Source organism: Bemisia tabaci, chromosome 3 (genome assembly GCF_918797505.1).
Source record: "Bemisia tabaci chromosome 3, PGI_BMITA_v3".
Classification (NCBI taxonomy): Eukaryota; Metazoa; Arthropoda; class Insecta; order Hemiptera; family Aleyrodidae; genus Bemisia; species Bemisia tabaci.
Window position 1 is genome coordinate 54,569,132 of NC_092795.1, and position 25,983 is coordinate 54,595,114.

General features: G+C 40.7%; 1 protein-coding gene across 1 annotated transcript in view; it reads left to right on the forward strand.

Moving 5' to 3' along the window:
* SLO2 (slowpoke 2) overlaps positions 1–25,983 on the forward strand; it is a 318,661-nt gene that overhangs the window by 49,636 nt on the left and 243,042 nt on the right. The gene's annotated exons all lie outside the window — the stretch shown is intronic.

The following is a 25,983-nucleotide window of genomic DNA, read 5'->3' on the forward strand; positions in this document are numbered from 1 at the left end:
CGGCGAAACCAATACCAGCGCCGTTCCACGTCTCGAAAATCGTAAGACGGGCACTTGTGTGAACTTTAACCGGAGGAAAGGGGGCACTCGGCGGGGGGGGGGGGGAGTAACCAGTAAAAGCGCATATCGATCGGAGCACCGCCACCTCCGTCCCCCTCCCCTGCAGCGGGAATTGCATCAGAGTACTGCAACGGCAACAGCATACACCCCCGCGCCCTCCCCCGTGCACACTCGCCCCCGGTTGCCCAAACTTTATAATGCAACTGATGCATCCACTTACCCTTAATCATAAATTCAACGTTAATCTCAGTTAGGGCTCGGAGTAAATAAACTGCCGGGAGGACGGGGTCCCTCCGTAGGTTCGCTTGCACGAATCGTGCATTGAAAAGGTTAATAGTTTTTTTTTTTTTTTTTTTTTTTTTTTTTTTTTTTTTTTTTTTTTTTCAATTCCATCGGTTTTCATACTTTATTAAGCTTTTTTTTAATGACTGAAGAAACTCATCTCGCGTGTTATTATCAATGAAATGAGAAAGTATACCAGATCACGCATTGTTTGTGTTATAATATATTTTACGTACTTGAATGCATTTTGGGAATACATTCCATCATCGGCAATTTTTTTTCAATTATGACCGTCTTTTTCTCATTCATACCGCTCTTTAAATAATAATGATATTGAAGCCTAAATGAACCCTTGTGTGGCCAGAGATGGGGACGAAGTTGGTCAAAATACATCAATATGAATAATACATGGAGAAATAGTACATTAAAAAACCATGAAGTTACGTTCATACTTTAAGTGACGCCAGATTCTGGAAGTATGTGCAGATTTCAGTAATTGGAAATACTTTATTTTATACTGACTTCAAAAAAACTCATCAATGTCGTAAATGCACAAATCAGCTAGGTGCATATTTTACCTTTGGAAAAAAAGGAGGTTTGGAGGTTGATTGCCCTAGTTGAGGGTTCGAAGTTTCTAAGTGGAAGAGGTTTTGCCATTTATCCTTTGAATCCCTGGTTGCGCTTGTGTTTGCGGTTGTGGTTGCGCATAGCGTATGTGAAGCTTCTTTTATGGTGCTTTTTTGGAGGGGCGCCGGGTATCCTCCTTAACCGCCCCCTCCCTCCCCCTCCCCCCAGCAGGACTCGAACGATTCTTTCATTACGATCAGAAACAAAGTCACAGATTTCATAACACCCCATTATATGATTGTGGTTGCGTATAGAGAATGTATGGCCTTTTTTTGGTGCTTATTTTGGAGGGGCGGGCGCCGAGTATCCTCCTCAACCGTTCTTAACAGGGCTCGGACGATTCTTTCATTGCGATCTACATTGTACATCTGAATCAGATAAAAAAAAAAGAGATAAATTTATGTTTTAAGGCAAAAAAGTTTTAACCAGAGTAGGTTAAGAGCAGGAACATAATCTAGCTATCTAAAAACTCGCGAACTCAACAAGATTTCAAGTTGTACGTTTTCTCAAATACTAGCTGCATCCTCCAAGCATAATCTTATTTTCACTTTAAAAGCGGAATGTGTGGGAATGTGAGATGTTTGGTCGGAATACAAATTACATACAACAAAGAAAAAATGCGATCTTCTTAAGATGCTATCGTTCATTTCAACTAGAGCAGCTCGTGTATTTAACGCTGTACAGCTATTGTGAAGTAATTTGAATTCGTCCTCTTTATTTCCTGGTAATTTCCCTTTCAAATTCAAAGATCAGTAATACTTTTGGACCTTTAAGAACTCCGGAGGAAAAGTAAACAGCGTCAACAAGTTAGTTTGTCAACATCGTATGGATCGGAGACAACAAGTTTCATTCCCAACTTTCCTCCACGATTCGCATTCAAAATTAAGTGTTCTGCTTGCAGATCGGTAACCTCCTCAACTTGAGATCTCCTGCAATTTTCACTTTTTTCTCTCTGCTTCAACTCAGACCTCCGGAAAAAGCTGCTTTTTAAGGACTTCTCTTATCAGAATTGGATGTATTTTTATCGAATGGAACTAAGCGCCATCGGTGGAGGAAGTGAGAGGGGGGGGGGGGGCTTTGATCGGCGGGAGTTGCGGAACGCGATGCTAGTTCCGTCCTATATTCGCAACACTTTTCCATGACGCTTAGTTCCGTTTGGCAGAACGCGCTATCCGGGATCTTGAAATTCTCAAAAGGATCTCAGTTAGGAGCGTAGTTCCGTTCAACTGAAATACGTTCAATTGTAGTCGGTACAACTTCATTTGGAGCTGTTTTTTATTTATTAATATGAGATCCAAAATGTGCATGTGCATACATGTCTTTTCCAAGTGGTCAAGTGGTAATTCCAAGTTGATTTAGATAATTTCAATCGGAGCCTCGAGTACACAATAGTAGTGGCGTGCCGTGCTTTGCGATGTATCGATTAGTCTGCCATTCAAACTTATGGAAAAGGATCGATATATATACTATACGGGTGTTCGCAACGAACACCGTAACAATCGATTCTTTACCACAGCTTCAAATGGGGAAATATCGATAATCGTTCACCTCTCGCCACTGTAGTTTTTCTTCTTTCTGCTCCGAGGTAATCGATGCTTTCAGCATCAAACGCGGCACCTGGAAGATACTGCGGAAATTGTCAGGCATATTTGCGACACGACTTTCTTTAAGTGTACAAATGATTTTAATTTTTCCCCTTTTGCAGGCAATATCAGCCTCTCTTGCTGCATTTAATATAAAAATGGCTGAAGTTTCCTTTAGACGACAAAGGCAATTCGCAAAACTTTCTATCAGGATCTCTCATTCAATTTTTAGCCTTGAATGCGCAATGCACTCCTAAAAGAATAATCAAGATTGTATTTTTTTCATCATTAGTCCAATCCATAGCTTACAAATATAGTCTTAAAAGAGAAATCAAGATCGTGTATCTGGCATCGGTCGTTTTAAAATGGTAGCTGTAGTCCCTTATCTCTGTGGAAAACCTACAGATGAATCGAGAAAAAATTACCAGTAATACTTATTTTGTGCTCATGAAATTCTAAATACATTTCCATTAATCGAAATAGTCAGAACTTCGTGTGTTTTATTAAAACTTTTTCATTATTCATCATTTCATATTCATCCCATGTTCTCGCCTCAGCAAAGTCAATTATGGTGTTGGGTTTGTGAAGAAGGAGCAGAAACTTCTCTTTCTCTTCAATACCGTTACTTTTCCGCGTGCAAATACTCACCCCAGGGATTTCGATAGAAAATCTCAAACCAGCAGTCAATTGTAAGAGTAGTAGGCGAAGTACGTCTTTATAAAATAATGCGTTAACAGATGACTGCCTCCTCAATTTTTCGATCAATTTATCGACCTTTTCTACTCTGATTTTCTTGCGGTTTTGATGGCACATTTTCGTATCCGCGAGTCGGACAAATACATTCCTTACTGCATAGTTTCATTCTAATTTTTTTAATCTTACAGGTTTTTAAATGTTTTCCAAATGAGATTTATAATTCGGGTTGAAAGAAGTTCCTATAATTTGTAATGCATTTTGTATGATTGGAATTCAAGTTTTGCGTGGTATTTATACTTAAGCCCCGTTAAGCGCTAGATACACCTGCGAGTAGTAAGTGTGTGTAAAGCGCGTTTAGGCCACTCAACGGTAGCATCGGAGCTCATCGATGAAATTTACATACCTTTCGGTTTACACCTGCTAGCACAGACTAGAGTACCTATATTGAGAGAGTATGGCCACTGGACCCCATGGAGAGGCTTAGGACCCAAAAATGGCGGTGCTTTGTTTTGGTTTTTGTGGATGGGAGGGGGGTCATTGCCAACTTTTGACGGTTGTCACCAACCGCACTTGCTGCCAACCTTACTACATCTCAGATAATTTTTCTCAAAAATTGCACACGATTAGCCTTAAAATTATGTAAAGATGTCGCATTAGTGCATTTGAGTAAATTTCTCGTTACGATAAGCAAAGAAAACTACATTTTGAGTCATTTTGCATTACATTAATTTATGGCGTCCGCCATTTTTGGGTCCTAAGGGCTCCATTTAGCCTAAGATGGCTGAGCCAATCAGAGGTGGTAACCCCAGTGGCCATACTCTCTCAATATAGGTACTCTAGCACAGACGCGCTTCCTCCTTGTTTGTTTACAAAACACATCCTATAACCTTTGAATCGCATTTTCACGGTGTGACGGTACTGTCCTGAAGGGAAAAAACAACGATTAACAGCGAATTAACAGTTAGTAAGTTTTGCAATCGCCGGTTCCTTGCGACTTGTTCACTTTCTTCAATTCAGCAGAGTATGTCCTTGATACTTTTCAGTTTTAATTCTAGAATAGCTGGTGAAATTGTCGGGGCCAAATTTGCGGCTTTCAGGCCCTCCGCTAATTTCCGTCAGCTCTCCGATTTGCGGAACCCATTTTTCTAATCTCCAACTGACATGTCATATAGGGACGGGTAGTTTGGGAGGAGCTCCAGGAACAGCCCAATTTAGCTGGAGCTCCACCGACTATTACTCAGTTCTGCAGCTGGTTCTGATGATTCTAATGAGTCTAACTGTACATTTACCATTTTTACAATATTGTAAAACACGCGTGATAAAAGTGAAAATATTTGACGTGACACTGGACACCGCTCTCACTTGAATGCAACAGCAACAAAAACATTGATAATACAGGTACGTGATTTCGACCAATAGGAGTCGAGAACGGCGCGAGCTACACGCAAAAAGTAGGATCGGATCCCACTTTTTGAGTGTAAACAGAGAGTCCGTTTAGCTTGTTGCGAGTTGCTGTATACACATGCCAGTTCAACACGCGCTCGCAACAACCGCTTAACACGCGCTTGCAACTCGCAGGTGTATCTGACCCTATATAAATTCTGGGCAAGTTTATGGCACGCTGCGGCGCAGCGTGCTGCCAGCTCGAACGCCTACAAACCTAAGGGGATACTTCAAGCATTGCGCAATGCGTGAAGTAGCCCCTTACAAACCTAAGGAGATACTTCAAACATTGCGCAATGCGTGAAGTACCTAGCCCTTTAGGTTTGTAGGCGTCAGTGCACGTTTCGCGCTGGCAGCACGCCGCGGCTCTCCCTGCGGGCGGGTGGTGACCGATTTTTCGCTGGGAGAGCTCCCCGGCGGAGAAACTCGTGTATCGTGTAATTTTTTTTTTTAAATTTCGACTTTTAAAATTAAACGCTGGTCGTGTGAAGTAACTAGTGAACTCTCAACTCTAGATAAAGTGTAATAATGATTTGCGGGTCGTGCGCCATGCGCGTTCGCAACAGGCGCTTGCTTCTCGCAGGCGTGTCTAGCGCTTTAAGCAGAAAGGAACCAAGCCACGTCAGCTTTTTCCAAATTTAATGTTTTACAACAGGACGTTTGTGCGGATTCCTTTGAAAATGTTAAGGAATTTACTTCGCATCATGCAGAAAATTCCCCATGAAATTCGCACAAAAATCCGCACAACAATCCGCACAACCTTTCTACTTAACGTGGCCCACTTACAACTAATTGTGTTTGTAAGGATTCCTCATTGTCCCCCCCCCCCTTGTTTTCTTTCGTTTATGTTTGAATTGTCATTTATTGGTTAAAAATACAAATTTATAACGGGAGAACTAGGCCCTTCGCTAAAGGCCTAGCAATTATAGACAAAAACAGAGAGAACATTAGAAATAGGTAAAAGAAGAGTGAACATAAAATAAGGCGAAAGCATGAGATATTATAAATGAACCTAAAAGCAGAGAAGCCGAGACTGTGAGGGAGGCTGCAGGACAAAGAAATGCAGAAATCTTCATTGCTTGGTCGTTCATTTCTTTCTCGTGACTACATAGGGAAAAATTTTATTCTCTCATAATTTCAGGAAACATATTTTCACTGCCATACAGCTAACACGAAATTCGTTTTGAAGCAGTTGTTGGTCATGATAACCTCCGTTTTTTGCTCAGTCCGCCACTTTTACTTATCCGCTTATTGATGACGTAGATTTGTTTGTGAACATGCAACCTGTTGACTGCAGACTTGAATAGTCATCGGATCGAACGATCGGATACTCAGCGCTGCGCAATTTGGACTGTACAAACGCGTCTGAATTCGTTGTGTCGAATCTCAAGTAAAAAGTCGCACTTCTGCACCTCATAAATTCATTTTTAGTGTATTTTCCGAAGGAAATACACTATTGCATTCTCCCATGATGTCGGACCCAGACCTGAGACATCGTGAAGAGCACCGATCAAGGGTCGTAGATCACGAAAATATATGCTATTCAAATTCATGTGTATATATATATGTATGTATATATATATGTATGTATGTATGTATGTATGTATGTATGTATGTATGTATTTCCGCCTTTTGAAGATTTTTCGATTTTTGAGTGGTTATATCTTTCTTAAGTTGAAAGATATTTTGACCAATTTTTTTGCATTTTGTAGAGACTCATTAGGACTAATATTCTGCGAAAAAAAATTGAAATTTGAGGCAATAGATTTTGAGGGGTGGGGCTCGAAAGTGGGGGGAGGTCAAATCTTGTCCACTCGATAACTCGAGCGAAAATGAATATTTTGGGCTGAAATTTTTACGGGTGGTAGTTCTCCCCTAGGACTGGTTTGGTATTGAATTTGAGCTAAATCGGCCGTGCCGTTTAAAAATGGCGAGCTTTGAAAGTTTTAGGCGAGGGGTGCGCGGCATGAGGGGAGCCGACCGGAGCAGGGCCGCACAGTGGGTCGGGGGAGAAAGTTTTTGGACAAGCTGATCGTCGCACAGTGGGTCAGGGGAGAGAAGTTTTTGGACAAACTTTTCGTCGCACAGTGGGTCAGGGGAAGGAAGATTCTGGACAAATTGTTCGTCGCACAGTGGGTCAGGTTAAATGATCTGTTCTTAAACAAAATCTCACCATTTAACCGTCACAACCTTTCGCAGCGCGTTCGCTGGCAACGTACGCAACTACTATCTTGTGCTCAAGAAATTAATTCATTCCCTTACAGATTGATCCCCCCCCCCCCCCTTCGGAAAATACACTCTTCCCGCGGTGGACGCGCGGGTCGCTTAAGAAGACAGAACAACTGGAATGGACACTCAAACTAAAAAGCGCGCGCGGAGCGCGCGTCTACGATACGCGCGCGAAGCGCGCGTCCTGGGGGGGCTTGGGGGGGCGAAGCCCCCCCCAAAAAACCGGCGCGGAGCGAAGCGGAGCGCCGGTTTTTTTACGGAATCGTGCGAAAACTTGACATCATTTATCGACTAAGCCTTTGCCGGGTGCCCCGAAGGTGTCTTTAGTTTTGCGGCGTTCCACTCAGGCGATTGCGCGAAACGACAAAGCGGCGACATAGAGTCGATATCATTTCAATAATCGCCCCGCTGCTGGTTTTAAAGCTCACCGATTACTTTAGCAAAACAAGGGACAGAAACCGAACCAACATTATTTTTGTAATCTAGTGAATTCTGCAGGATTGCAGACTGTAACCATCATACGGAATTGCATTTCATCCTCCATTTTTCTCATGTTTGGATGCGCTCGTAGACTAAATTTGAGATTGAATCTCTCTGCTTCCTCAAAAATATACAACATTCCGCTTTGTGCGGATAAGGAGAATAATAATGTGTTTATTCGTGGCTATGGGATTGTGAGATAGAGAAAGCGAAAGTCTGAAATAGGAAATCTTTAAGCATTCACGCCAAATGTTCTACAATAGATCTAAGGAGAGTAAGTAGTCCACCTCGTGGATTGTCTACTTGTACATGGGGATTAGCAAATCGATAGATAATTTTCCGCGTGTTTGTGTATTGGAATCCTGAAACTTGTATCATTCATTCATTGGCATTTTCTTTAACTCTCGCTGAACTCATTTGTGACTTATAGTTCAGGAATTTACCCGGAGTTTTTTGACCACCGGAAACTCCCAAAAAATCAACTTAAAACGCCCCAAAATTTGGATTTTCAGAACAGTCACTTTAACGCGGGAACGTATCCTGCACTTTCGTGACGTCATAGTACATGACAAACCTGATGTCTTCATCGTTTTTGAATGGGTCTGTTCCTAAAAGAGCTCATTGTGAGTTGTAAAGGTGCTTTCAAGATTGTTTAACAGCGCCATTGTTCTTTTCGTGAAATTCGCCATTTGAAGCAGTTATCAAGTCACAAATCCCCGCACTTTGCAACAGGCTCATTGAACGGATGAGTTCAACGCTGCAACAGCCGGAATTGAAGAGGGTTATGACGCTGGAACTGTAAATAGTACCGCGAACAAGCTCTTCATGTGAACTGGAACATTGAACTGGGTTCTTAATGAGAAACATGTTTTACATTACGTGCAAGGAATTCGCGAGGGACTTCGCCGTCACGATGGGGATTGCAGACTTGCGGTTTCACGAAGGGTCTCGTGCCACACTGCCGTGCTAAGGAAAAATGCCGTATGAACCCTCAGGCGTTGACAAATTTCCTTCCTTAAAGCGCGAATTCGCTGGTAAATTTATGAATATTTCCCTCCCAATTTTTCAGATAATATATTTCTCAATTCCATCCAAAGTCCCTGAAAATTTCAAGGAAAAATATTCATAACTTTCCTCAAAAATGAACATTTTACGGAAGGAAATTTGGCAACTCTCGAATATTTATACGGTGTTCTTGCTTAGCACGGCAGTACATGAAGTAAGTACGGGCACGTGCAGCGCATGCACTTTGAAATTGCCGCTTGCCCACTCAGCACACAGTCCTCGACCATCACGCTAGAGAGCGTTAGGTGGCGAGGAGTTGAAATCCAAGCAGCACTTACTTCCGGCTTTTTCCGAGAGAAAGCGCTGGTGGTTCAAAAATTTCACCTGACGTCTTCTCGTCCCTAGGGCCCGTTTGACCGCAACTTTGAAATGCATTAGCCGTTCGTTTAATTTGTGTTCACGTTTGTTGGAAGATCGACTGGTTTGGCTTTTAATTGGGAACGAAGCTCCCTATCGCCGCGCATTCTCTGCGGGCTTATTCTTGAAATTGATAGACAAAGCGATAGATAGAGTAGTCGTAGAGAGTTAATGGGTGGTCCCTTTAGACTGAAGGAGGAAATGATGGAGTAACTATAGGGGCTTTCGTGGGTTACCGTTAGTTAGTCTATTACCTATCTCCTTTGTCTATTACAACCACCTTCTTTCACTGATAGGATTACTCCATATCCCTTTTGTCTTATGTGTCTATGGCTTTGTCCATCAATTTGAACAATCGACCTGAGGAGTCGTAAGCACTTTTTCCTGCACTTGCTTTATGTAGTATGACGGAAATCCGTCGTATGGCAACCCTATCCAAAATCGTCCAAGTGGTATTTTGGACTAATCTTACCTACAAAGGCTGTCTCATTATGGCCCGGACTGGTGCTGTAAGTCGATAATTAATCACCGGATTGAGCTGATTTTGAGCTGATTTGAAAGATGAAGTCAAAAGAAAGCGATTGCGCTAAAGATCACTTTCTCTGGATGAAAATTGATCAAGTTATGGCCCTTTAAAAATAAGTTGAAAAAACCTGGTAGAGTATTTTCCTACAGCCTGTTTTTAAAGTGCCATAACTTGGGTCAATCTTCATTCAAATAAAATGATCTTCAGCACAATCGCTTTCTTTTGACTTTATCTTTTGAATGAGCTCATCAGCTCAATCCGGTGATCAGTTTTCGAGTTACAGCACTGGTCCGGATCATTGTGGGAAAGCCTTTGTATGTAAATAAATTTTTCCCTGTTTGATTATTACGCCCTTCTCTCTAACTGATCGCAACAAACGCTTTGACACATTTTTGGAGGCGTGACACGGCATTTTCATGCCGTGAGCAGATGTGATCATCCAACCTCCAAGACAAGACAAGGATTAAAAACTTTCGTGAGTAAATTGAGTGAGAATGAATCACAGGAGAAGCAAATAAAAATAGTGTTATCCTTCCGTATTCCACCCAGAAAACGTTCGATTTGATCAATGCGGCGCCATTTTGGGTTGGATTGTGGAGAGGAGGAGGAAGGGAGAGCAGACGGGAGCAGTGGCGTGGCGTGCTTTGCGATAAATCGATTGTTATGCCATTTAAACCTATGGGAAAGGATCGATAATCAGGGTGTTCGCAGCGAACACCTTCATAATCGATTATTCTCCATAGGTTTAAATGGCATAACAATCGATACATCGCAAAGCACGCCACGCCACTGGACGGGAGCAAGCATTATTTAAAAATGAAATAAATTCAAATAGGAAAGAACAATCTTTTTCTTGTCATATTCAGCGTGAATTGTCCAAAGGCTAGCACAGCCGTCTCCTTGTCTTCCTCCCGGAAACTTCATTGCAGTTTAATTAAGTTATTCATACAAAGGGAAGGCAAATCTAATTATAATGTAAATTCTGCTCTCGAGAGTGCAGAACCAAGCGTCTAATAGCTTTTAAATTCATTCCGGAAACGATTTTCCCGCGGAAGTGTCCTCCGCAAGGTGAATGTGATGTCTCGATTAAGGCATTGAACTTTTTGTTCCTTCATCTCCTAAAAGTAAATAAAGCATGACTTGGGTAATTGACATTTTCTCATTTACTTTGCGCACCGGAAACTCTCTGCAAACCAAGGTAGTAGAATCTCATGAAATATTGCCGGAAACGTCAGAAATTTATAATAATTGTTAATTAGTTCCTGAGGATCAAGGGTTCTTAGAAGTAAGTGCGGGTTGCATTTAGCAATTGAAAAATAAATTCAAGAAATACAATTAATTTCACAGGCCCGTGAAATTTCCAGAAATATTTCTCTGAAATTTCCAATGTTTCATAGCTTTCTTTCGTTTCATGCCAGTCACCCTGATGCGCTGATAAGGGAATAAGCTCGAGTTCCCGAAAATGCCGATAGATCGCGCGACAATTCTCCTGCTTTGGAGCGTTCGTTGTATGGTGCCAAATTTTGTCGCTTCGTCAAGCGAATTTTCGCGATCGAGAATCATTCACCGTTGAATCATATTCGACGCTTGAACATTTTTTTTAAAAATGATATTCGACTTTTCGTTGGTCTCACCGGAGACCGTTGAAATCCATCAATTTGAAATGTTGAATTTACTTCGGGACTTGAATTCGATTTTTGAATTGATGCAATCTATGCCAGAAATTTCATCTTTCACCAGAATTTTGTTTCGTCATTTCTCTCTGTTCTTGTGTTTTTTCAATGCAACTCTGCTGTCTTTGCAATTTGCTAAAAGTTTCTACTCCCAGTTTCTCATCCAGCCGCTTCCTGTAGAGCGTTTTCTCGCTTTCATGCTGTAAGCTATCGATGTTGTAGTGCACTTGTTCGATCTTCGTTTCCTTGTGGCTGGCACTTCTGATGTTGCAAAGTATTCTTAAAGCCTCAACGGTATATGTGGAAGCAGGAGCTGGCCCCCAGGCATCAGACTCTGCGGGTGGGGCAATAATGGGGACCCAGTCTCCATCAGGGTGTCCATTGAATCCTCTACAGAGGCCGAAAAGGACCGCGGCCATTGCACCGGAAGTCAAAAGGTCCAGTGCCGCTGGACTTTGTGCGCTGAACTTGTTCCTCGCCCAGGCACCAGCAAGAGATACTGCCCTGACAAGGGACGCATTCACGAGGACGGGTAGTTATATGTCATTTGGGAGACATTGCGGTCGTCCGCCGTGGTGCTTGATCGGATTTGGACTCAGCCATAGAGTACATAGAGTCGTAATGTAAATGGGAGAGCTAGCGCCATGTTCTGTTCGACGAATTCCGAGCCCGATGTGCGCCGAGTTCGGGTCGCTTTTTCGATACATTTTCGATCCAAAATGGCGGTGTGGAATACGTGGTAATTCCTATCTCCTTTGTGTTTGTTGTTGTTGTTGTTGTTGTTGTTGTTGTTGTTGTTGTTGTTGTTGTTGTTGTTGTTGTTGTTGTTGTTGTTGTTGTTGTTGTTGTTGTTGTTGTCATCGGATGGCCGGGTACCCATGTATCGCAAACAATCGATTATGTATCGAAAAAGTGACCCGGCGTCACACAGGAGTCTCGGAATTCGGGACATGGAAAATGCTTAAAAGTGGCGCCAGCTCTCCCACTTACATTACGACTCGATGTACTCTATGGACTCAGCGCGAAAAGAATCAGATGGAAGCCGCACGAGAGACGAGAACCATAAAGAAAACGAGAAATTTAAAAATAAAAATAAAAATTTAAAATAACTTATATACCTATGACCTGAACAACGAAGAAGATTTGCGAAACGGAAGAGCTCAACGCCCAGTCGTCTTAAATCTCGTTAATCTTCTCCTCAATTACATTTTTAAAAAAATCTGAACTCTGATTAGCCCCTTCTTTCACCAATCATCGGCATCGCTCAGCACTCATCAATTTGTTTGATGAATGATATTCGATCGCGAAAATTCGCTTTTTCACACGGCGATGGAACTTCTATCGTTGAGTCCAAACCGCACCCCCGGCCAAGCATAAGGCTAAGTCGAACTTAGGTGCGGTCGAGACTCTTCCTAAGTACATTTAAGTACGGTGGAAGGACCGACAAAATTTGTCGCCGGATAATGAAGAAGGTGAGCGGCAATTTCCGCAGTGATAAAACTAAGTTTCTGTCTCCATTTTTGATTCTTTAAACTTTTTCGAATGTCGAATTCATGACCAAACAATCATTTGTCGTTTTTTTTTTTGTGTGTGTGTGTTGGGTAGCCAGTGTTTTAGGTTAAAATAAAATGTAAACTCACATTAACTTGAAATTGAAGAATTAATTAGTCGAAGCTTTTCGGACTTAGCAAAAAACATAGTTTGAGACAATACATTATGAATTTTGATAAATGTCAGTTCATACAAACGTTCATTCATATGATGTCAATGTCTGTCATTATACATTGACATCATATTTATGAACTGATATTAATCAAAATGAATCTTGTCTTAAACTGTGTTTTTTGCTGAGTCCTGACGATTGCTGAGGCCGGAAAGTTTCGACTTATAACTTCTTCAATTTCAAGTTGATGTGAGTTAACATTGTATTTTAACCCAAAGCATTGGCTACCCAACAAACCAAATATACACTGCTACCACCATAATGTTGTATATCAACACTTTCATTTGTCGGCGTTTAAACTTGAGCCGCCATGAACTTGAGACTTAGATGCCGAATTTTTCGTTTTTACTCAGCTGTTAATTCGGAGTGCAAAATTAGCACCGGGAGAGGGGGGGGGGTGTGTGTTAGGCGCGGGCCAAATCAAAAATGCAAGAGCTGAGTGCCCCAGTTATCCCGCCGAGACTAGTTGGAACTAGTATTACGACGACGGAGACCGAGGAACGTCGAAGTTATTTTGCCTGAGTTCAAGTCAACCGATGTTATTTTGGTTCTCTTGCTTGGGCAAACTTGTATTTCCCATTACACTTTGGGCTTGTTGTTGTTGTTGTTGTTGTTTTTTAAGCTTGTCTCTTTGCCGATTTTTTTGATGTAGAATACACGGTGAAAAACCTATGGCTTTATAGACCAAGCAGTGGTTCATGTGGAACACCACTAATAGTCGTAAATGAAGTAATGATTCTCGGTGTGTGAACCATACTAAGGCACACATACCATCACTAAGGTATATGTGTCGCAGGCAATCTGCACTCGGTTTGCGAATTGCCTCGGCAATATGCAAACTGCCTAGCCCAGGCACTTCGCAAGCCGCTAGTGCGATAAATAAAACATGTAAAATATCACGGTAAAGAAAGAAAGGAAACAATCATAAGTTTGCCTTCTTGTGGTGAAGTCTCAGTAGAGTTACGAAATGAAGTAGCAGCTGCACCATGGTTGGTAGTGGTTGCGCGGATGATCTCACGAAACTCGAGTTTAAATATTATTAAAGTTGTACGCGTTTTTACAGCGGTACACATCGCTAAATTTTAGCTCTCTTTAAAGCATTTTCATGCGGCATTTGCTTCTCAGCATGACAGATAGTAAACAATTTAGTAAACTCTCTGTTGATGGCTGCAGTAACTTGTTCCTTTTTTTTAAAATTAGTGCTTCATTTTATCCCTCCCACCATGCTCAGTTCTTGTGTGACATTTAACCAGTTTATCGTACAACTTTCTGTATGGAACCGCGAAAATAACAGGATCTTCAGGATCGCTAGTGTTACTCGAAGATCGGGCCACATTTTTAGTGTTCTTTTTTTTTCTTGCTTGTTGTTTTCTTATTCGACCCAGAATATTTTTTGGCATAATGAATTGGTGAGGAAGTTTTTCTCCGGTTCTTGGTTACTAATTCATTTTTGCTTATTTAATTTATCTAGTACGGAAGTGAAAGGTGACTGTTTCGCCAAAGATTTATCCATTGTATCACTCAAAACTTTTTTAACTGAAAAATAAAAGGAGAAAATACACTACACACGTAGCCGATCAGTAAAAAAAGGCCGCAAACTAACCTAGAGGTTAGTTCTTCCCTAAATTCTTTATGCAGTCTTCAAACTCGATTTTTCAATTGTTGGTTCGAATGAAAATGGATCTAAATCGTTTGAAGAAATTGCATGTAAATCGGGTCTAGATATTAGATAGAATGCATTCATATGATTGACTTCAAATCATCATCAAAAAGCTCACACCATTCGTAATCTTTTTATCATCAACCTATGATAAGCAAACAAGACAAAACAGTTTTTTAAATGATTCAGCTGCTTGATTTTTTCTCTTTAAGAAAATTTCATGGAGGGGAAAAAGGATTAGACGATTTAAGTGCATTATCAGGGCACCAGTTATTTATTCGGTGGGAGTGTCTCTTTTCAGAAAGTATCCGCTATTAAGCAATATCAACCGAAGAATGCAAGTCCTATAAATTAAGACCCCACAAGATTAAAAATGATGCTTGAGAGCATCTCAAGATTTTTGCGGTTATTAAGTGGATCGCAAAAGATTATTAATCACCGAGACAAAGTGCGCGAATGCACTCTTGGCAGGTTTTCGTGGAAACGTCAGCTACTTAAATTTTGAATGAGTAAAAAATATTTTACTCAAAAGCGCAATTTGGCAACTCTTGTCATGGGGATGTAACAATTGGATGGGAAATAGATCGATTCATCTATTGCCTCCTCCGCGTCAGAAATGGGCAGACCTATCAAATTCAGCTTGAGGTCTTACATCTTCTGAAGTACTCTCCTGAAAATTAGTCTGATCACTTCATTTTCATAAAAAGCCACTCTAAAAGCAAGACGGAAGCCCCGTTCTTGATGAGATTTTTTTCTAGGCTAGGATTCTTGTCTTTCCGCCCTATCAGCCATCTGATTTCCAGTGTTGCAGCACTAAAGTCAATGTTTCGCAGCACTAAAATCAACGTTTTGCAGCACTCAATCAATGGTTGTAACCTCCCTCTTCTCCGATCGAATGAAACAATTTAGTAATCTCGCATTGCATTGCATAAGAAATATCGGCAGTTCTTGTCTAGCGGGAATATTTCTTACATCGATAAATGCTCCATAATGCTAAGAGAAGGTGAACACTAACAATGAGTGCAAATAGTGTACTTTCTTCGGATAATACACAAAAATGAAGTCGTGGTATAATGGACCTAATATGGACTCAGTGGACAATTGTATTGAAGAAATCTTCCGTTCCTCGTAAAATCGTCATTATTTGTCCAAAAGACTCTTTTAAATTGTTTGGTTGATTAATATCGACGAAATTAAGCTTTCTTCTGTATGAAATGGACTTAGTTACTATTATTTCAAGCAAGACAGCAATACATATGAGTTATTATCTGCATGTATAGTTCTCTCGCGGAATATTGTGGACTAATGCTGTTTAGTCTAAAATAACGTCTATACTTGTTTACTCTTTATTTTCTCATAACTCTCTTATTCTTACAAACAAGACAAAGTTTGCTGTCTTCGCCTAATCAGTCAGTTTTTTTGAAATTAAATCAGTCAAATTTGAGGAAAATCCAATTATAACAAGATTAGCTAAAAACATCTTTTTGATGACGCGGCAAGCTGCCTGGCGGTTAATCCTTCGAGAATACGTGCATTTTCAATGAGATAACTATTCGAACACCAATGTCGTGGGGCTGCATATGTGTCGTTTTGAAGGCGTCTTTGCGCCATCGTCCAAATTAAGTGGCATTTACATGCGCTGGCAAAGCTGGATTTGAATGCCTTAACCACGCATTTCCGTATTATTTGAATTTTGTCAAACGAACAGGTTGATTATTGAAATTTATAGATAAAGAAGACTTATGGAACATAAAGCGATTCTAGCGGTTGGAACGGATAGTTGTCATATACTTGGGGGAAAATGATGGACTACCTATAGGATCTCTTGCGGGTTGGCGTTGGTTAATCGTAAGGAGGTAATACTTACCTCTAGTGTCTACTGCAACCACCCGCTTCTACCAATAGGATAGCTTTATTTTCAGTGTGTCGACTTTGTCTATAACTTTGTCTATCAATTTCAATAACAAGCCCTCGGGAAGGTTCTCGGTCTGTCTGAAGGTCTGTTCAGTCAGTCTTCGGTTATTGTACGTATTTCGCAATATTTTTTCTTCAATTTAAGATGACATGAACCTCTCCTCTCTCATTTTCATCAGTAGAATGATCAGGTTAGGAATAGAATAAAATCCTTAAATTTTATTGCGGAAAAGGCCGAAAGTTCGCAAAATTTGTAATTTCATTCTCATTTGTGAGGTGCGTTTGCCGACCCAAGGGTAGTTTTACAAAGTGATATGAGTTGGATTTTCTGCAATTTCGTTTTCAGTTGAAAGTTATTTAAGTATAATTCTTTGTCCCAGCGCCATTTAATTTTTTCCGTTTGAGTGTGGCAATTTCAATGGAAAGGACTTTACTCCAAAGAAAAGTCTTTGGGCAAAATTATTTCACCCTATGCGCTTGTATTTTTCTTGAAACTTGGATTTCCCAGATCTGTTTCAGTATTTTTCCAAGAAAAATAATTTTTCAACGGAGAACCGTCGAACAAATTAAAGTTAAAAATTCTGCGTCTTTCTTCACGAGGGTCAAATTGAATCACTCTAAATTTCAGGGAAATTCATGTGACGATTCTCGTATGAACAGATAAAATGTAGGTAAGTGAGAAATATTAAGACAGCACAATCGAGTTATCTTCCTTCGTGCGGGAGATGACAAATTGAGATGCGTGTTTTATAGTTTCATTCTCTACGCCACAATTCGACTAATATTGAAAGGGAAAATAAATACTCGCTCGCGAAACTTCATTATCATTTAAGACATAAGAAAAAAATGAGCTTTTAGTGTGATTTTACTAAAAATGGGCCTCGGCCCCTAACCCCCCCCCCCCTAATTTTAGCGTGTACCCCAAAATCGTTTGACGTGCATAAGGAGACTATAGATGTGGTGTTCTCTGCAAAGTTTGAATGAAATCGAACAGACAGATTCTGAGATATCGCTGTAGACAGATTTGGGGGACGCCGGACGGACGTACACACATTTTTTCAAGCATGGTTATTCTGACTCCTGGGACCTTAAAACGTCCAGAAATGATGAAATTTCACCTTTTTTTTGCCTTAGAGGATGACAATACTTCTTCTACCCTAGGGTAGCGAGAAAGTAAAAAATCGAAGAATAAATAATTGATCCTAACAGGAGAAACAGTTTACCATATACTTCTCTGCCGACTGTCAAAGTATGTAAAACCCATCTATGTGTATCTATAAAAATACACACGGATCATTAGTTTTGTCTGTTCATCAACTTTGAAACGTCAGCTTTCGTTGAAAGAAGGAGTTAAGTTCCTTGACACTGACTCTAAGGATTGAAGGTGTCACAGAAGCGGCTATTAATAGGGCTCAGGAATGAACGCATCTTGGCCGAACAAATAAATCAATACATCGGATAATCATTCTTCAACGCGCCTGTATCCGAGAGCCAAGTGATTAATGCCCTGCTTTTAAATAGGGAAGAAAAAATAACGTCTTGGAGGAAGGATTCTCCCGGTTGCCAATTCGCCACGAAAGAACGTAACTACATTTCAGTGTCGCCGAATTTCCTCGCGCAAATAGATATTTTATCCGCAGAATCTTGGGCATCTGTAACTGAAAATTGCACTGATTTTTCATCTGGTCTCATGCAAAATTCAGAATTTTTTTTGATGAAAATCGCTCAGGTACATTCTTGTAGAAAATCGAATCGTTTGAGTCAATTTGGCATCCTTGGAAAGGAATTACGTTCCGTCTTCCGCGATGACGAATGATTCGGGCGTCACACAGTGAATCGAGTCAATTAGAGAGGTCGGACATGAAATTTTTGACGAAAACCGCAAATTTGTATGTTTAATTTGTCACGTTTTAACTTTTAAGGGGTGCCTTCTGAAGAAATTTTTACGAGGAAACCGACGGAACCACGTTTAAAACCTCATAGTTTTGTACAAACGGAGTTTTAAAGTTTTTTAAATTTCCAAATTTTGTCCGACCTCTCACATTGACTCAACCCATCGTGCTTCATCGGAAAGAACCCTGCATTATCACGATATTTCCTCTCGTTAAAAGTGACACACCCATCATGATTAACAAGTTTTAAGATCACTAATTCCTCATTTCATTTTTTACTATAGCTATAAACCCAATGCTTCGCAAGGTCATATATGTTTGGTGGTGGAGTCAGAAAAAAGGGATTACAGGTATTCATAAATTTCTGCCTAGTATGCAATCAGTTAGTCTCAAGGTGTTAGTTTCTAAACTCTAGGCTTTGGGACATCAAAACTGTGAGTTAATTCTTCGAAGTTACTTCGAAACAAAAATGATTTACTTTCTATTTGCGTGTAGTCATATAATGAACTATTATTTAATTATTAATTTTTGAGAGACAGGGTACACATGAAATGGGTAACGTTTCCCAAAAAGGGAACCAAATGATATCAGCTGCTGCCAAATACATTTATTCTTCTTAAAAGAGAATATCGGATTCTCTTAAGAATCTCAAAGAATTTGTAGCATACCACGGAGGTAATTTTTTGACACCCACAAAATCCTCCCACAAGGTAGATGTTTCCAGCATATCTGATACTCAAGGGAGGGTATGCATATGTTGTGATTTAAGACGCAACATAAGCTGATGCGGTCTCCAATAGCTAGGGGAGCAAATAGAATAGAGAGAGAAATAGGACAGAGGAAAGAAGAATAGGGCGAAGCGATCTGGCAACCTCGGAACGACGAGTTCCGAGCCTATCATAGATAGCGCATGGATGGAACCCGTCGAACTCAAAGCGGCCAGTCCATAAAGCGAGAAAATGGGGATAGATCTACATGACAGAGAGAAAATGCACTATAAAAATATGAAAAATATGCACTCTAAGCACTCACCGAAGTCCTCAGTCTGGTACAGCCATGCGGCGCTGAAGCGGCATGCTCTCGACGTCACGGGCGAAACCTGGCGCCATCTCACTCGCGTAAGCTAGAAATCTAGCCTAGCATGGTAACAGCTCTCAAGCGGGGGCGTAAAGGATCAAAAGTGCGGACATATCAGGAAAAAGGGAGCGGTAGCTAAGGGCAAGGGTGCGGTTGGGCGACACAAGCACACTCTCATTCATACCATCATAACTAAAGCAGGAAAATGGTCGTCTACTACTAAATAAGCGAGCTTGTTTTACCAAGAGTGATGAGAAGCGGTAGAGCGAAGGCAAATGTCAGCAAAAGCGGCGATACCAAAGGTAGCAGCTGGGCAGCAGTAGAGCAGCAGGGCAGTAGCAGGAGAAAGCACAGAAGCGCGGCGACGTTCTCGGCGTAATCGACGTAAGTGGGGCGACGCGAGCTGAAGTCTGAAATGGCTCACTGGGAAAGTAGGGGAAAATCTCCAATCAGCTCTGATTGGCCGATCAGCCGCCTCGGGGCTCTCTCCTCCTGCTGTCCTGCAAGCCCGACTTGTAGCGACAAATATAGCGAAAAAATACGATGAAAATCGGCGCCAACATAAGCTTTCAACTGAATATCGATTGCTCCCCATAAAACTGTCCCTCAGAGGTATGAAATTTCCCATAATGGTACTTAAAAGGACCGCACTGAAGATCGTCGTTTTCAAACTTCGCGATCCGATTAAATTTGGGACCACTAATGTCCTTCATTTTAGTGACAAAAACCTTAAACCTATTTCATACGTCGTAGAATGGAATTTAAAGTAAGGTCATCGTTGATCGGAGATCGCGTTAATTTATGGATATAATGAGAGAGGCTGGAGTTAATCCTCTATTTTCGATGTATGAAACTGACCTTTAATGAAATTCTAATTGGTTTGGGAAACCTTTTCCTACATGCACGTTCGTGAAAGTCTGTGTGATTGCGTTTGACGTAGCTACGTTGCTACGTGTGACTTACTACTGCTGGAGATTAGTATTCATTACGTGATTACATCAAAGTCTTCGCATAAGATTCATGTTCAGTGGATAACAATTTGCACTATCCACGCCACAAACATTAGCCCTCTTCGCAGACATTTTTAAGTAATTCTCTCAACATTACATCACGTATCATTTTTCAGCAATTGTGTATTGAGAAATGTTGGATTTTTACGAGTTAATTTTTCTCACTCGAGTGTATTTAACACTGGGATGAATCTGCCGTTTCAAGCAAGAGGGCTGTTCGAAAGTATTTTTGAATTTTTCATATAGTTTTCCCTTTGGATTTATCTTTTTTCCTCTTCCAAGATTTACGTGAGGTTCGTAATATATCAGAGGGCTCTCTAGGGAAAACTGACTGTATAGAAAGGGCCATTTTACGAAATTTTACGCAGTTAATCCTTTTTGTTATAGCGTCATTCATCTCGTGTGCCACTAACAACTCAGATAACATTGCTCTTATTGTATGGTCGAAAACCGAATGTTTGTAAGCGCTTAAGGCTGCTAGCCCATCAAGAGTCTTCTCTAGAATCCCTTTTAAATTCTTCGCCAATTCTTCTTGCTCGGACTCTGTGAGCTGGTCAATGTCACACCATTCATTTTCCTCTCCACTCGAATTCAGAATTGTGGTTCGCACCTTCTTTTCTGGTGGACCAGTATTTTGCTCAACAGTAACCGTCTCTACTCTCTTGGTTGGTGATATGGGGGCTATAGGAATTGCTGAGGATGAGGGCTGGACTTAAAATAACTTCTATTCGCTCTTGATTTCCTGTCTGCAAAAATGGAAAAGGGAAATGAATAAAGGCTGGAAAAAGAAGTAATAAGAAGTAAAGAATATACAAGTAAGGAGATAACTACAAACTTTCATACCCTTCTTCATCTGGAACAAGTCAGTGCTCATATCAACGATGAAACTTCCAAACCATGTATCTCGGTTTGCAAAATCGCAAGCATCCTGCCATGCTAAAAAAATTTTTCTCTGTGCGAAGCAAATGCTGATAAAACTTTGATGTTGATATGTTTTTCCTTTAAAAAATGAAATAGCAGATATTTTTAAACTCCGGGTAGTAGATACGTGGTTTGGGATTTGTAACTTCGATATGCAAGATTGACTATCAGGTACGCTACAACTACCAAAGAATTAAGAAATCTAAAGAGTTTGCTTTTAACCAGACCAACAGCAATAACATCAAACAGAAAACAATTAGAAAGAAAGGAGGTAAAGTTTAACAATTCATTATTAAATTTCAAATTACCATGCTTCTAGAATGTGAGAGTAGAGTCACTGTTTGAACTACGCCATTCGATTTTAGTGCAAAAACCAAGATGACAGATCAAGGGCCCTCTATAGCACCACAGCAATTAAAGATAAATAATTAATTTAAAAAAGTTGGGCACATTGATGATACTTAAGGTGATTTGCCTCGACGTGATCAGACTGACGAGTGATATTTCGCATCGATTAAGTTAAGTTTTACTTGTTTTTATGTGTTTTTGCAGCTGAAAATGAGCTGGTAACAGCTCGAAACGTCCTGCCTTTTAGTGTTTTAATAATTTTTTAGCCTTGTTTACCCATATTTTAATTAAATCTCCTCTTTTGTAGAAACTTTCCTGGGTTTTTGAACCTAGATCAAACCTTTATTTCAGATTTTGTCATTTTGAAATGTAACCATTAATATATGACTATTTCCGTGACTACCGATATTTTCGCACAGCTTTCGTCTTAAGGTTTGCCATTATTGAACACTGTCTTCGCTCTTATAAAATCAGGGTCCAACTCCCAGTTTTAATGGTCCTGAATTTAAATACACAGCATTTACGGCAAAATCAGTCGAGCAGCGTTGAGAAAATTATTCACATTACATGTGCACACACATGCAACAGTACATGAAAAGTGAAGCTTCCGATGTCGTTCGAGAACATAATAATCGGACTGCGGTTGCTTCTATTTCAGAGGACAGCTCCGATGGATGACAAAAATGCCAGTGGCGTGGCGTGAATTGCAATGTATCGATTGTTATGCCATTTAAACCTATGGTAAAGAATCGATTATTAAGGTTTTCGCTGCGAACGCCCTGCTTATCGATCCTTTTTCATAGGTTCAAATGGCATAACAATCGATACATCGCAATTCACGCCACGCCACTGAAAAATGCGGTTATAATGCGCTCTGGTACCCCGAGGGTGAAAGTATTAATAGGGATTCGATTTCATGCGACGAGGACAAAAAAATAAGCAGGAAAAAAAGCGACTTTCGAACGGCAAAAAGTAATTGCTCAGTGGTAGCCTCCGTATCTCAATGATATGAATTTGATATACCGTAGCTGAACACCCGAAGGTCATGAAAAGCAGCATCGCATTTCCGGATGATTTCTTTTTTCCGGAGGTATGCACGCAAGATCCAAACCGCACCGGTAATTTTCCCCACATAAACGTGGACTCCGGCCTCCGATGACTACTCTTTATCTAGTGAAGTAAATTTTAAATTTCAGCCTAGCTCCCTGATTTCGAGAGAATGAGGAATTGAAAAACCAATCGCACATCGTGTGAAAGAAAATCTTTCTCTGTTTCGTCTCGCCGTGGGCTTCAATGGATGCTAATAATTGAATAAGTCAAAGCCAGAGGGGCTCAATTGACAAGCATTGCGAAGTTTCATTGTGGCCTTTAATTCACAACGCATGTTTCCAGTATGTGCTTACGCTTCATAAGGTATGGGTCGGAGCCTTCTACAGACTATAAAAAATTAGAGTCCATTTTAGAACGGACTCTGACTCCATACCGTATTAACAGTAAGTTCACACACCTGCTTTTCTATACACAACATGTTTCCAGCACATCTCTGCTCTAGTTGTGAAAGCCTCGCTAACGACGCGAATCCAAATTCTCTTCGGCCTGCCCACCCGCAACATGCATAGCGCCTTCAACATCGAAGAAATACTTCAAGCACTACACTGTCACACCACGCTCCGTTGTGCGAATCGCCTACACTGCGCCTGCCGGAGTTTTCGCCTAGTTTTGAGGTGTACAAGTCGATTTGATGCACAGGTCGAGCCCAGAGACAAGAGACCCTCCACTAGTAACTTGGCTATGGTGGAAGCTTTTACTTTCGGGACTTCAGCATTCTACTGTTGACTTACCTACATGGTTGATGTTCAACAACGTGTTGGCAGTTTCGTTTTGCAAACAAGCCGAAAATGGCCGACGTTTGGGAAAGTTGTTTGGCTTATGACGTCATCCGAAGCTCATCATCGACCATGTAGGTAAGTCAACAGCCGAAAATATGGTGATGACTGTTGCTCGCTCATAATTGTCCATAAGGAATTGTTGAAACCCCGAAAGTAAAAGCTTCCACCTGTCGCTAGGAGGCCAGTGGAGGGTCTCTTGTCTCTGGTCGAGCCTGTTCTGCACGTGTGAACAATACCCCGAATCATGTCGGGGTACAAAGGATCGTTATGGCGGTTGAGTCTCATCGGTCTGCTTTGTAGATACCCGTGTGGATTTTATCAGTTTCATAAAATTGGACAATTCCACCAACACCGAAAAAAATGACGCTAACTTATCATTTTGGCTGCACTGGAAAAAAAAACACATTGGATATAGAGTCCAGACTCTTAAAAACATCGACAAGAAAAAATACTCTTGATTCAATCGGATTTTTGCTTGAATCAAAACGAAATCCGCTTGAATTAAGAGGCTTGGTTCTTGATTTAAGCTAGATTCTGATCGAATCAAGAGTACTTTTTCTTGTCGATGTTTTTAAGAGTCTGGACTCTAGATCCAATGTGTTCTTTTTCCAGTGTGTCGTGTGTACGAGCAGTTCATACCTCAGATTTTCCAAGCAGTATTGACTCTTACCACATGGCCATTTTTTCAATGTAGCATTAGTATTGTAGGTGATGCATTTAAACTCCTCTGAACTTGATTATTTCTTGCTCGGCTGTCTTTGTCAGTATGCACCGTTCGTCGACGTGTGTCAATTTACGTTTCTGTATTGACGCCAGGTGTCCTTAAAGAGCCCTTTCACCGACACGCTTCGTCTCTGCTTCAATTTCGTAGGCTAATTTTGCGAGTATTGTAACGGGAGATAGTTTCGTCTAAACTGCATGCAAACAAACGTCGTGCGGAAGGGAGAGGCGTTGCTCCGGGCGGCTTCTGCCTAACACATTGAATATTAATAAAGCTGTCTCAGGTGAAAAAGCGTCATTTGGGAGGTTCCCCTGCATCGTTGCTGAACATGGCGAAAAGAGGTTGCATGGCGTGTGTTCGGGCTTTTGTTCACCATTTGACAGCAGAGTTTTTCGCTTGAATTTCCAGGCGATGTTCCGCAATGTCTGTTTGTAATCAAGTTGCTCCCAACTTTGCGAGAAGAATTCAAGATTGGCGCTCTATGCGCTTCAGTGGCGAGGCGTGAATGGTCGATTATCGATCTTTCCTCATTTGAAGCTGTGGTAAAGAATAGAGTATTGAGGCTTTCGTTGCGAGCACCGCTAATCGATCCTTTTCCATAAGTTTAAATAACGGATCGATCGCGATTTATCGCAAATCACACCACGCCACTAATGTGTTTGTTGGCAGAGATCTTGGCTTTCGAATGATTTTATCAACACGTCAAATGGTTTCTTTTTCCCTCGCTTTTTTTTCTTTAGCGCATATCGATTCTCTGTCTGTTGAGATACTGGACAAGAGGAACCAAAGCTTTCTTTCACTTGTTTTCTTTTTAAAATTTTCAATTCTCTTCATGGTAAAATGAGGGGCTTGGAGGATAAAGCGCATAAGTGCAGTTTTCGAACACCAATTTCAGGTAACTTAGTAATTTCAACTAAAACCAGTCTAAATATTTATTCTGTGAAATATTCACAAATGAAAGCCGATTTTTTACCTATCAAAAAGTGGGTTGGATAACTTACAGGTATTAAATATCGGAAGTAAAAATGACGTCATTTGTGTAAATTGTGTTCAATTTGTTCAATATTTTAAGTGGACATGTTGACATTTTGCATGGAAGCTGATTAGTGATTCCTGAAATTCCCGTTTCTTCTTCCCAGAGAGACCCTTTATTCGGTCAGGTGTTTTAGCAACCGATCATCCGTTATTTTCGTATTTATCCGTACTACAAGCGTGTGGTAGGTTTAGGTATTGTGAGCAATATCATTCTCAATAACATAAATTTTTGTTGTTGTTGTTGTTGCTAATTTGTCATCAAATAAATAATTACAAGTGCCTCGGGCGGTCGTGTAATTGCAGAAATTCCGCCATCTGGCATTCCTCGGCTAACTCTAAATGGACCACATTAAAGCAAACAGGAATCAAGCCTCATCAGCTATCGCCAAATTTAATCGGACAATTTAATTTTTACATGAAAATGGTTGTGCGGATTTTTGTGCAAACAGTGACTTTTCTGCATAGTGTAAAGCAAGTTCCTCAATTTTTTTAAAATAAGGAATCAGCACAAACGTTCTCCGGTAAAACATTGAATAGCCCAGTTTAAATGGTTATAATATCAACTGAACACGGTCCAACTATCTACGAGAAATGAAAAAAACATTTATTCAACAGAGTTTTTTTTATCGTAGAAGAAAAACAAGCGGGAAGGCTCTAAAACGATCTTACTAGAGAAGCGCTCAGCTGTTTTCTATGCAGGCATGTTCTTCAGCTCCCCGAAAAAGATGAGCAACTTTGAGTGAAAAAACTCGCCTCACCAAAATTTCAACTA